We start from the raw sequence: 12,596 nt of genomic DNA, 5'->3' as shown, positions 1-12,596 counted from the left end.
GGGAGGAATTCACCTCTGATGCTGTAAACCAGCTACAGGGTAACCAACTGCCTTCTGATTGGGAGGAATTCACCTCTGATGCTGTAAACAGATAGAGCCTGTGGTTAGGAAGGTCATAGGCCTGAGTGGGGAAAACTGATGTTTTGCTAAATAGACATGATGTGCCCATAAAATGGTCTTCTAAATGACTATGTTTATGCCCATAGATCAGTGCTGCTCTCATCTTTGACCAGAGAGAAACTTCTTTTTGCAATGGTCACTGCAAAGGCTCATAACTAGTCAAAGTACTGAAAATAAATAAATGCCCAGCCATAAATAGGACAGCTATTCATCTCTCCGAGGCTCAGGAAACATTCTAGAAGCAGGGGTGGTTAAAAAAAAAGTATGAGTAGGAGAAACTGGGGAGGACCTGTGTTGTGGAATAATCTTTGGTTTAATAAAAAGCTGAACAGCCAATAGCTACGCAGAATTTTTCAGGGCAGAGAGAATGCTGGGAAGAAGAAAGGTGGAGAAGCCAGACAGATAACGAATGAGTCAGACTCACAGAATGAGATAGAGGTAAAAATCACATGGTAAAACATAGATTAATAAAAATATTCTTTAATTTAAGTTATAAGAGCTAGTTAAGAACAAGCCTAAGCTATCAGCCAACCTTTCTTTCTTTCTACCTTTCTTTCTTTCTTCCTTTCTTTCACTTTACTAAGCTTTCATAATTAATAAAAAGTCTCTGTGTGGTTATTTTGGAGCTGGTAGGGGAGGAGACAGAAAAACCCGCCTATATACCTGTGGAATGCTGACTTGCAGGTATGATGTGGGTGCTGTACATGACTTTCTCGTCACTGCCTGTCTATACAGACCTCCAGGTCTCTATGGTTGGTACTAGGATTAAAGGCTCACGTCACCACGCTTGGCTGTGTCCTTGACCACACAGAGACTCTGCCTGCCATGTGATTGGATTAAGGGCGTGGGCTACCAACATCTGACTCCTGTTTATGGCTATGTGACTCGCTATGTGACCTCTGATCTCCAGGCAAACTGTATTTATTAACATACAAATAAAATCACATTTTAGCACAATTAAAATATTACCACAACAGAGACTGTCTGAGCCAACAAAGAACTAAGACCCAACTATCTGTTGTCTATGAGAAATTCACCTTAAGACTGAAAAGATTAAGAGTAAATCCATAAATATAAACCGAGCTAAGCTTGTGAGGTGGATCAGCAGGTAAAGGTGCCTACCACAGGCCTGCAGGCTTGAGTTAAATTCCCAGAACTCACAGGGTAGATAGAAGGAAAGACCTGACTCCTGCAAGTTGTCCTCTACCTCCATATGTGTGCTAGACCACAGAGGGCGGCTCTTCCAAACCTAGGGAAGGGAGAATGGTACCCAGCCCCTTCTCAGCAGCTTCTTACTCAGCCAGGTGGCTCTTGTCTCTTCCTTGGGGTTTTAAAACCCAAAGACATTTCCAGAGTCTCTGGGGGCAAACCAGGGATCCCCTAGAGCACCTTGAGATTTCTACACCAATTGGTGGAGGTGACTAATATCAATAATACATCAAAATACGGACAAATGGTAAACTCCAAGCAGAGGCCGCCCACACAGTGTTGGCTGTTAACCAAACACATGATTCTGAGGCAGGGGTCCAGGTTTCCATACACACGTGTTTTCCCTCTTTTCTTCCTTTCTTTTTTGTTTATTTGATTTTTCCTTCTTTTTTGTTTTGTTTTTGACACAAGGTCTTACTATTCTGTAGCCCAAGCTGGCTCTGAACTTGTGATCCCCCTGCTTCAGCCTCCAGAGTGCTGGGACTACAGGCCTGATCTCTGCTCCTTACAGAAGTCAATCTCCTTATTGCCTCCACCCTCTCTCCCTGTAGACACTACAGTTAAGCAGTCTGGGCTCACCCTCTTGGGAGACCTTATCTAGGACTCCAGGTAGCTCCATCCACCTATCCTCTCATTCCTCATTTAGCCCTTCCTGGAGATGATTGTCAAAGACTAGATAAATGAATACATCAGTCTTTCATATTCTTTCCCCATAGTTTCTGTAAGATTATTTCCTGCATCTTGAACTTTACAAATCTAGTTACTTTCATTTGATTATGTTTTCTTCCATACTTTTCAAATAATTTACCAACCCACTTTTCCATGTGTTTTTTTTTTTTTTTTTTTTTTTTTTTTTTTTTTTTTGGTTTTTCGAGACAGGGTTTCTCTGTGTAGCTTTGCGCCTTTCTTGGGACTCACTTGGTAGCCCAGGCTGGCCTCGAACTCACAGAGATCCGCCTGGCTCTGCCTCATCCATGTGTTTTTATAATTGCCATTACAAAACAAAATCCTCCTCGGTACAGATTTAAAAATCAAAAGGTCTGGGCTTGAGTCCCGTGTAGGCCTGTGTGGCCTAGGGCCAGCTATGCGATTCCTTTGAGGCTTGACTCCTCCATAAGACAGGACTAATTTCTGCTTTATCTATCACGGTATTTGTACATATGTGGGTCCCCTGAACAGTTAGTTATATTTGCAAACGTCTTCTACGCACTAAAGAGAGATGCAGATGGAAGTTGTTATTAAAAGTCTGTGATGAACTCCACTCGGTGTTTGCTTATGTGTGTAATCCAAATGCCATAGAAATAGTAGCTAAGGGCAGGATCTGGCCCGAGGCTCTTAACTACAGCAATTTAAAAAAAGAAAAAAAGGTCAGAAGGAAAAAAAAAAATCAAAGGCCTCTTATTCAACACAGAAAACTTTCAAACAAGAGTCAGCGCTTGCCAAGGAAGGACATGCTTGGTGAGGGGCACTCCATGAGGGTGAGGGCGTCACAGAGCAGGCCTGGGAGGGCTCTGATGTAACACCTTCCTCCTCCACCCTTCAACGGCCCTGCTTGGAATTCCTTATCTAATCAACTGGAGACTTGAATCCTAACGGCCAAACTATAAAAATGGGGTGCTCAGTAAGAACGGATCCTTACAGAGGCCAAAACCAATATGCCTGCCAGGCTGCGGTCACTCCTGTGAGGAACTGGATGCCATTCAGTTTCAGGGGGACAAGGGAGGGGCCTTCTCCTGAGTTCATGTCCTATGGTTAAGGCTGGTCACAAAGATTAGCAAAGATGCTAAGTTCATGTTCAGCCTCCCTGACGCGAAGGGCAAAGGAAAGAGTTTAGGCCAGGAAGGGGTAGGCGTGGGTTGGGAAGGGGTACTCAGCAGCCAAGCCTGAGGACCCGAGTTCATCCCCCAGATCCACACAGTAGAAGGAGACCGCTAACTCCTTCAAGTTGTTCTCTGACCTCCATACACTCGTGTGCACATATGCCCACACACTCATGCAAATAAGTACATAAAAATGTAAAATAATTTTTAAAAAAGAATGCATTGGGAAAGGAAGGGTTTTAGTCATTCCTTGCTTTTACCAGCTTGGACTCCCATGGGTCACGGCTTGTTCTGAAAAGTTGATTGGGAGAATTCAGGGAAAGTGGGCGGGTGGGTGTGCAGACTGGGATGGTTGGAAGGAGAAGCAGTGAAGGGAATTGGCAGGGACTAACTGCTCAACTTAAAAACAACAAAGATGGAGGACTATCCTGATAGGATTTCTGCAGTGGCCACACATTGCTAGAAAACTATACTCCTCATACAGTAACTTGCAGTTTTGTTTGCTCCTAGGACTGTTTCTTGTGCCTGTGGGGAACTATGAGACAATTAACTATGAAAGACTCACGAATTTTTCTCCTCTTCTTCCCCTTCCTTCTTCTGACCCTGGCATACCCTACATACATATCCATAGCATTGTGAGAATGATAGGAATACATATGATTTGAAATCATATGGGGTATTGGCATGAGAGATATATCTACCCTAAAATGTCTCTGAAAGTAAATTGTTTGAAGAAATTGATGCTGAAGATCTTTGTGCTGTTAGCACAACCACACAAGCATCAACTCTTTGAGAAGGGGCTGTCTTTAAAAGTCTTGAACTTCAGTGACCCTGACGGATACTGAAGGCATCACACACAAAATCCCTTCAATAAAAGTTTATTGACTTAAAAACAAATAGGAAACACAACAAAGAACATTTCACATCTGTTAACATTGTTACTATAAAAACAGAACAAATAACCCCCCAAAAGAACAAGTCCCGAGAGGAGGTGGAGGAACTGTAACATTTGTATACTGTTGGTAGAAATGTAAAATGTACAGCCACTATGAAAACAATGTCCTGTTCCCTAGAAAATTTAAAATGTACCTATCATCTGATCCAGAAAGTCCATTTCGGAGTATGTAGATCCTCTGACTAATGATAAAGTCAAATTCTAACTACTCTTGGGTTTGTTTGTTTTGAGATAAGATTTCCTGTAGCCCAGGCTGACCTCCAATTCATTGAGTAGCAGAGGATGACCTTGAATGCCTGATCTTCCTGCCTCTACCCCAAGTGCTGGAATTATAAGCATGCACCATTGTGCCCGGCTAAACCCGTGGTAAGTCAAAACTATATTCGATCCAATGCACCTAACCTGCCCAGCACCCAGGCTTAGCTGCACAGCACACTGCAGAGGATTGGCTGTCCCTCATCTTGATCACAGGGCTCTCTGAGAGTTGCTGGTTCCTGTCGCTGCCCAGTGTTGTGAAACAGTGTTGTATTATATACATCAATGGCTTGGTGAAAGGTCAAAATTCAAAGTACAGTGTCTACTGAATGTGTTCCATTCACACCATTGCCAAGTCTAAAAGCTAAGCCAAGCCATCACAGACTGAAGGACTGCATGTGGATGAAAGCATGGGGGTTGGGTATGCCTTAGAAATGGAGAGTGTAAAAGCATGTATAAGTCCTTGGGTTTGATCTCTGGCATCCTGAACCAACTAAAGAGACAAAGGGGGAAAGCAAGCAAGCAGAGTAGCAAGGAGAGAGACGGGGGAGGGAGAGAGAAAGCGTGGGAGGGAAGGAGGGAGGGAGGAAGGGAAGAAGATGGGGAAGGATTACGGCTCAGGTGTCTATAACTATATGACTGAATAAGCAGAGGGCAGTGCTAGTTATCATATGATACAGCCTTAACCAGAAAATCATCTTCACGGGCTGTAACAGATAACCCTTGATGGCCTTATGCTGAGTAAAATAAGCCAGTCTGTTGTGGAATATTGCTTTACACTGTGTGAAGATGTGTCACTGTGTCCAGTTTAGTGAAAAGCTAAATGGCCAATAACTAGGCAGGAGGTATAGGTGGGACTTTTGGACAGGGGGAGCTCTGGGAAGAAGAAAGGCAGAGTCACCAGGCAGACATGGAATAACTAGGATGGGCATAATGGAGATGAGTTAATGATCACGTGGAAGAACATAGATTTTAAAACATGGGTTAATTTAAGTTATAAGAAGTAGTTAGAAGCAAGCCTAAGCTAAGGCTGAGCTTTCATAATTAATAATAAGTCTCTGTGTCATTTTTTTGTGAGCTGATGGCCCCAAGAGAAAAGTCTGTCTATACCAGTCAAAACACAAATGCTTCTTGACTCCACCTATATGAAGAATCTAGAAAATGCAAATCCGTAGAGACTGGAATCAGCATGGTGATTGGCAGGTTACCAGTTGTGACTGTGTAATGGGATGGAGTCTGGGTTTTCTGGATAAGGTCAGGAGATCTGTGGCACAGCCGTTTAAATAGATAACATCCCTGAAATGATTGAAACTTACTAACAAATGGTCAATGCATTTTGCTTCTGGTCTTGTTTGGGTTTTCGTTGTAGGTTAAAGTAATTATTTTAAAAAATGAAAAAAGAAAAACATTCTAAGTGGAAGTTCATTGTCCAGGTTAACTTAATAAAGAATAACTAAATTCTGGGCTCAAAAAGCCTGAGGAGTTCCGTGCCTTCTGTATGGCTCAAACTCCTTAGGAGAACATTGTGTAGCTTCCTGGAGGGAGCACAAATGACCTCCCAACTCAGGCTCACCTCTGCCACCCATCACCAACTCTGGGGTTGATGCTGGCCTTTGTCTGGGCCCATCTTACATGCCTGCTTACCTAGAGCTCTCTCTGTATAAGGACTCACTTCATCTCATGCTATCCTCTAGATTCATTCCAATGTCCCAGGAAGCCTTGCCCGGCCACCTCTGGGTGGTGCCTCTCCCTTGTGCTGGGTTGGAGGTTACTAATTCATCATGTCCTAAGTGGAACACATTGTCTTATGGGAAGTTGGCTCCCTTAGGAACAGCGAGCAGGTGATCCAGTGGACATCTTAAGGACATCAACAGTCAATAACTGTTCCATGTGAGGAAAAAGGTGGTAGTCCATCTGTTGAGGATCCTGCAGTATTCTCCATGAAATACAAGGGCTTCAGAGGACTCTGCCCAGCCATCCCTACTTATCCATTCTCATGTCCCATGTCTTCAGCCATCCCAACAACCCTCCCTCCTTGTTTCATAGTTGCATTCTCCTGATAGAGCCTTTACATATGGTTTCTCTGCCCAGAATGTCTCTCTTACCTTCTCCAATCTTGCTAAAAAATTCTAAGTACAAGCCAGTTACATAACCTTCCTCCTCTCTTCCTCCATTCCTTCCTCCCCTTCTTCTTCTCCTCCTCCTCCTCCTCCATCATCATCATCATCATCATCATCATTTTATTGTACCATGGATTGAAACCATGGCCTTGTGCATGCTAAGCAAACACTCTACTATTGAACTGTACCCCTGGTCCTAGTTTATTTATTTAACATCATCTTAGCCAGTGATGCCATGACCATGGCAACTTTTATAAAAGAAAGCATTTAACTGGGGCTGGCTTACAGTTTCAGAGGTTTAGTCCACTATCATTATGGCAGCACACAGGCAGACATGGTACTGGAGCAGTAGCTAAGAATTCCACGTTTGGACCCACAGGCAGCAGGAAAAGAAAGACACTGGGACTGGCTTGTGTTTCACGAATCCTAAATGGTCTTATTATAAAAACCCAGAGCCAGATATTGGGGTAAATCCTGAAAGACAGAGAGATAAAGGAACAAGCCACTTCTCACCTCACCAGCTCCTCAGCCGACGCTGTCTCCACGAATCCTGAGAATGAATGCCTCTGAGTTCTCAGCCGAAAGGGGCTCTAATCCCTGTCTCCTCCAGCCTTCTATGCCTTTTCCTGCCCAGCCATTTCACTTCTTATCTCAACCTTCCTAGTACTGGGATTAACGCCGTGTGTGCTTCCCAAGTACTGGGGTTAAAGGTGTGTGCCACCACTGCCTGGCTCTGTTTCTCTCCTAGACTAGATCAATCTCATGTAGCCCAGGGTGGCTTTGAACTCATAGAGATCCAGATGGATCTCTGCCTCCAGAGTGCTAGGATTAAAGGTGTGTGTCACCACTGCCTGACCTCTATGTTTAATCTAGTGGCTGGCTCTGTCCTCTGATATTCAGGCAAATTTTATTAGAGTACAACAAAATATCACCACAGGCTTGGGATTTTGAAACCCCAAAGCCAACCCCAGTGATACACTTCCTCCAACAAGCCCACACATCCTAATTACTATCAAGTAGTGCCACTCCCTGATGATCAAGAACTCAAATATATGAACCTATGGGGCCTTTCTTATTCAAACCAGCCCAATATGTTGTATGTACATGCATGTGGTCAGGGAGCTATAGAAGATGGCATCAGCCATCTTCCTCCATCCTCTCCACCTTATTTCTTGAGACAGGGTCCATCACTGAACCTAGAACTCACCAAATCAGCAAGGCTGGCTGGCCATTGAGCCCAGTGATCCTCCTGCCTCCACCTTCCCTAGGCTGGGACTACAGACACATGCTACCTCACCTTTTTATGTGAGTGTTAAGGATCAAAATTAAGTTGCCATGCAAATACAGTTTATTGACTGAGACATGTTCCCAGTCCCCTATTTATTTTTAAATACCTACATTTTATGTGGTAACAGCATGTAATGAACTTTTAATAAATAGTTGCTCAACTAATTAAATAAATGCATAATCATAGAACTCACTTTCAGACAACTGAGTAATTGCCAATTGTCGACAACCTAAATATTATTTCTGTGACTCTTATCTTTGTCTTGGAGAAAGAAAACCTTTGCCACACTTTATCTTCACTCCATAGGATTAACCTGAACTGAGTAACAATTGATCAGTGTCTTTCTGTTGGCACACTCTAGAGTCATTTCCTGTAACAAAGTAAAGCAAAGGTTATTCGAGAGGAGCCCTCCACTGGGTCTCTCTCTAATGAGGATGGTGTGTAAGCAGACGTTCTGGTCTGTACTTGCCCCTCGTTCCCATGACAGTGCTGGAGATGCACAGCCCTTGCCCGCCTGTTATGAGATTAAACCCAGGGACTTAATCAACTCAGCTCCTGATCTCCGAACAAATCAGCCTAAGAAAGCCCAATGTGTAGGCAAAAGGACTCTCCAATGTCTGTTCTCTAGATGCTCCTGCAGTAATTCGGGGCACTTGTCTCAGCCCTCAACTGTCCACCCACAATGATGAAATACATCTTGTAAGTATTCCTTTAGCTATTTTTAGTCACATCTTTTTTTTTCTATTTCAAAGTGTGATTCTGTGTGAGTGAGGACAATGAGCAAAAACTACTTAAAAAAATACATTTTTATTTTGTGTGAGTCTCTCTCTCTCTCTCTCTCTCTCTCTCTCTCTCTCTCTCTGTGTGTGTGTGTGTGTGTGTGTGTGTGTGTGTGTGTGTGTGTGTGTAGGAGAGGACAACTTGTGGGAGTCACAAATTGCATCCTTCCATCCTGTGGACTGCAGGGATTGAATCCTGATCATCAGACTTGTGGGCAAACGCCTTTACCAGCTGAGCCATGTCCTTGGCCTCACAAGCTGGGTCTCTCTTTCTATCTCTGTCTCTCTCCTTTTTATCCCCTTTTCTTTCCTCCCTTCCTTTCCCCATCTCTCTTTTCTTCTCATCTCCACTCTCTTCTCTTTCCTTCTTCTGTTCTTCCTTTCTCCTCCTGGCCCCCTCCTTCTCCTCACCTCCAGTTCTCCTTTTTTCCACTTCTTACCATAGAATGATAAGCAAGTAAAGCTCAGCAACCGTGGGACGCACAGCCCTCAGCTCCCCAGCCCCCAGGACTGTGACGAAGGAATCCCTGTCCTTCAGTAATTGCTCAGCCCCAGCTGTTCCTGTTACAGTCCTGCAAAACAGGCTGCAATTCTAATCTCAGCTTCTCCTGTCACAGAAACGGGCCGTGGCAAGAACCTCTGCCTGTGCATTTACACGTACCGTTTTCTCAGCTCTGCCTCCTAACTGGTTGTGTTGTAGTTCATCTTTTCATGAATTACAAACCATAAATTAAAAATGTGTAACCACTGTTAGGAAATAATTCAATATACATTTCTCTGTATGAGAGGTCTACACAGGCTAGTGGAAACCACAGCGCATTGTAACTCTCTAGTATATTCAGAGCAACCTCTCATTGAAAATGTCTAGGGGCCTTTTACACAGAGTCCACGAAGCAGTCCCATTCATCCATCAAACTCAGCTGAATGCCCCATGAACCCTAAAACCGAGTTCCCATGATAGTTGCTAGGGTGACAATCATAAACAAAACAGAAATTCCTTCCCTGGAGCAGGAATGTAGCTATGCAAAGAGAAAGTACAGTCATGAAGAAAACTCTGAAGGCAGTCGGCCTCAGAGAGATGAAACTGTGAGAGCTGATAAGATTTTCAACCTGAATCCAGCCTGGATCCCTCCACGGGACCTGAACTGTCACCACTGACCTGGCATAGCTAGGAGCCGGTCGGCAAGGTGGGACCTGGAAGAGCGTATAGAAAGGGAATGTTATGTACAAAGACGTGAAAGATCATGGCATGTTGGCAGAAAGAGAATTGAAATCAAAAGGTAGACGGAGAAGAATGAAACAAAGCCACAGAAAGTGCTAGACCTGGATGGTGTGTTGTTTTCCAGCCTTTTTCCAAAGGCCAGGGTTCGCTGAAGTGGAGTAGAGGTAGGAAATCCCCTCTAATATTGATTTATGTTGTGTTTCTTTTTTGGGTGGGTGGGTGGGTTCTAGCTTTATGCCTGTTTGTTTTCTAACTTTATGCTACCTGTAGTTTGCTGATATTTTGAGTTTTTGTTTTTTGACAAGGTCTCACTACTTAGTCATAGCTGGCTTAGAACTTGCTGTGTAGACCAGGCTGGCCTTGAACTCACAGAGATCTGCCTGCCTCTCTCTTTGGAGTGCTGGGATTAAAGATGTGCATCACCCTGCCTGGTTTTGTTGGTATTCCCCAGACACTGTCATGGAATGTAATTCAGGTTGGACATAAACCTTATAACTCTCCTGCCTCCGCTTTCTGAGTGCTGGAATTACAAGTGTGTGCCACCACATCTGAGTCAAATTTTATGTTTTAAATGTACATATGCTTTATTTGTACAGTGACTGTGTGTGTGGTATGTGTGTGTGTATGTGTGTTTGTGTGTATGTGGTGTGTGTGTGTGTTTGTGTGTGTGGTATGTGTGTATGCGTGTTTGTGTGTGTACATGTGTTTGTGTGTGTATGAGTGTGTATGTGGTGTGTGTGTGTATGAGTGTGTATGTGGTGTGTGTGTGTGTGTGTGTGTGTGTGTGTGTGATGGTTGTATGGTTCTCTGGAAGGGCTAAAGTTCATTGCAGTTGTCGCTGAGAGTCAAGACAAGGGTAGGAAGAAGCAGATTGACACTAACATCACGGTGTGTTTCCAGTATTCCTTGGTATCTGTAGCTCTGTTTTATTGTTTTGCATTGTTGGTATTTGAGTTTGTTATGTATCCCAGGCTGACTTTTAACTCTGCATCCCAGGCTGACCTTCTGCCTCAGTCTCTCAAATGCTGGATTACAGACATGTTCCATCAAGCCCCACCAGGTAAGGCTTCCCCACCTTGCTTTCCAATGTCCTGTGACATCCCAGCCCATGCTGGTCCTGAGGATTCTCAATGAGCATTCCTTCTCCGGAAGGCAGGGAAGAGAAGGGGCCCTGGGAAGGGAGAGGCCTGAGGCAGTCCCTCTGTCTGTCATCCCACACAACAGCAGTAGAGACGAGCTGCCTGGGTTCCTATCACCAGAACACACTGTGGGGAGTAGGCATGCTCTCAGCCCAGCCTGTAGCTAAGTCTGGTGCTGTTTCCTGTCCAGTCACATGACCTTGAGCCTGTTCAGCTAAGTTCTGAGTGTGACCAGGGTGTTAGAGCGAGGAGGAAGGACTTCTCTAACAGACAGCATTCCCTCAGGGGCTGCCAGACACGCTGCAGCCTGAAGCTGTCCTACCCATCCTTCGGTTTCTCTTATTCCTCAGATGTCCTACTTACACCGTGGCCGGATGACCCTCTCCTGACTGCTTCCTCTGCCTTTTCCTGAACGTGCACTTCCCCAGAAGATCTTTGCTTGTTGCGTTTACCCCTTGTCCTGCCATGGCCAAGTGCCACGGGCAGCGTGGCTTCAACAGAAAACCATTGCCTCATGGTTCTGGAGGCTGGACATCCCAGGTCAAGGTGTCGGACGTGTTAGTTTCCTGGATTGCAAATGGCCACCCTCTCCCAGTATGTTCTGTTGGTCTTTCCTCTGTGTAGCAGAATCTTAAAAGTTCTTATTAATAAAATCAAACCTCAGGCGAGTTATTGGGGTCCATGCTGGTAGATCAGAGAGATAGAACAAGCCACAGCTATCTCACCTTGCCAATTCCTTAGCTGATCCTGTTTCCTCAGACTGGAAACTTCTGTGTCCTCATCCCAATGAATCTCAGCTGAACTGTGTTGCTCCAAAGCCTGAAAGCTTAACCAGCCGAATGCTTAACCAGCCAAAATGCTTCTAGTTTCTTGCCCTCACGCCTTATATATCTTCCTGCTTTCTACCACCACTCCCTGGGATTAAAGGCTGGCTTTCTGGGATTAAAGGCGTGTCACCATGCTTGGCTATTTCCAATGTGGCCTTGAACTCACAGAGATCCAGAGGGATTTCTATCTCTGGAATGCTAGGATTAAAGGTGTGAGTGCCACCATTTTCTAGCCTTTGTATCTAGTGGCTGTCTGTTCTCTGACCCCAGGTAAATTTATTAGAATACACAATACCACCACATTTCCTCTCTTTTTGTCTAAAATTAAAGAAAGCTTATAACTAATACAAGAAAAACTATCTTCAATAAGTATATGCAATATACAGTCAAGATTACATTAACAATGTCTAGTCCATTAACATTTGACAGATCCAGACAAAAAAAACTCCATTATATATATTAACAATGTCCAGTCCAGTAACATCTGATAAACTCAGACCAAAAAATTTTCATTACTTATCTTATTTAAAACAAGTAGTTCCTTTTTAAAAGTAGATTCCATAATCTCCCTTTTTATCTTATCATATCCATATTCTTTTTTTTCTTTTCATAATAGATTCAGTAGTCTACCTTTTGTCATTTTTATATCTTCCCCTTTTTCTTCAGTGTAGATTCAATGATCTACCTATTTATCCTATTATTTCTTTATCTTTTTTTCTCAGAGTAGATTCGATGATCTATCTCATATCTATATTCTCTTTTTCTTTTTGCTTTCTAGGGGTGAAGATATCTTTAGGGAATCTTGAAAAGAAAATTTTTGGGTTAATTGTCAAGTCCTGTATCATTTGTCCAGTCTCTGCAT

At 43.7% G+C, this 12,596-nt stretch overlaps 1 long non-coding RNA gene across 1 annotated transcript; it reads left to right on the top strand.

Moving 5' to 3' along the window:
* Window positions 1–9,448: 9,448 nt before the first annotated feature.
* LOC114692066 lies at window positions 9,449–11,567 on the top strand. Its single transcript, XR_003734328.2, has 3 exons — window positions 9,449–9,932; window positions 10,765–10,828; window positions 11,258–11,567. It is a non-coding gene; the product is annotated as an uncharacterized LOC114692066 (long non-coding RNA).
* The last annotated feature ends 1,029 nt before the right edge of the window (window positions 11,568–12,596 follow it).

The sequence above is a fragment of the Peromyscus leucopus genome, chromosome 5 (genome assembly GCF_004664715.2).
Source record: "Peromyscus leucopus breed LL Stock chromosome 5, UCI_PerLeu_2.1, whole genome shotgun sequence".
Taxonomy (NCBI): domain Eukaryota; kingdom Metazoa; phylum Chordata; class Mammalia; order Rodentia; family Cricetidae; genus Peromyscus; species Peromyscus leucopus.
Note: the sequence above shows the minus strand (reverse complement) of the source record. Positions and strands in the feature narration are given on the sequence as shown.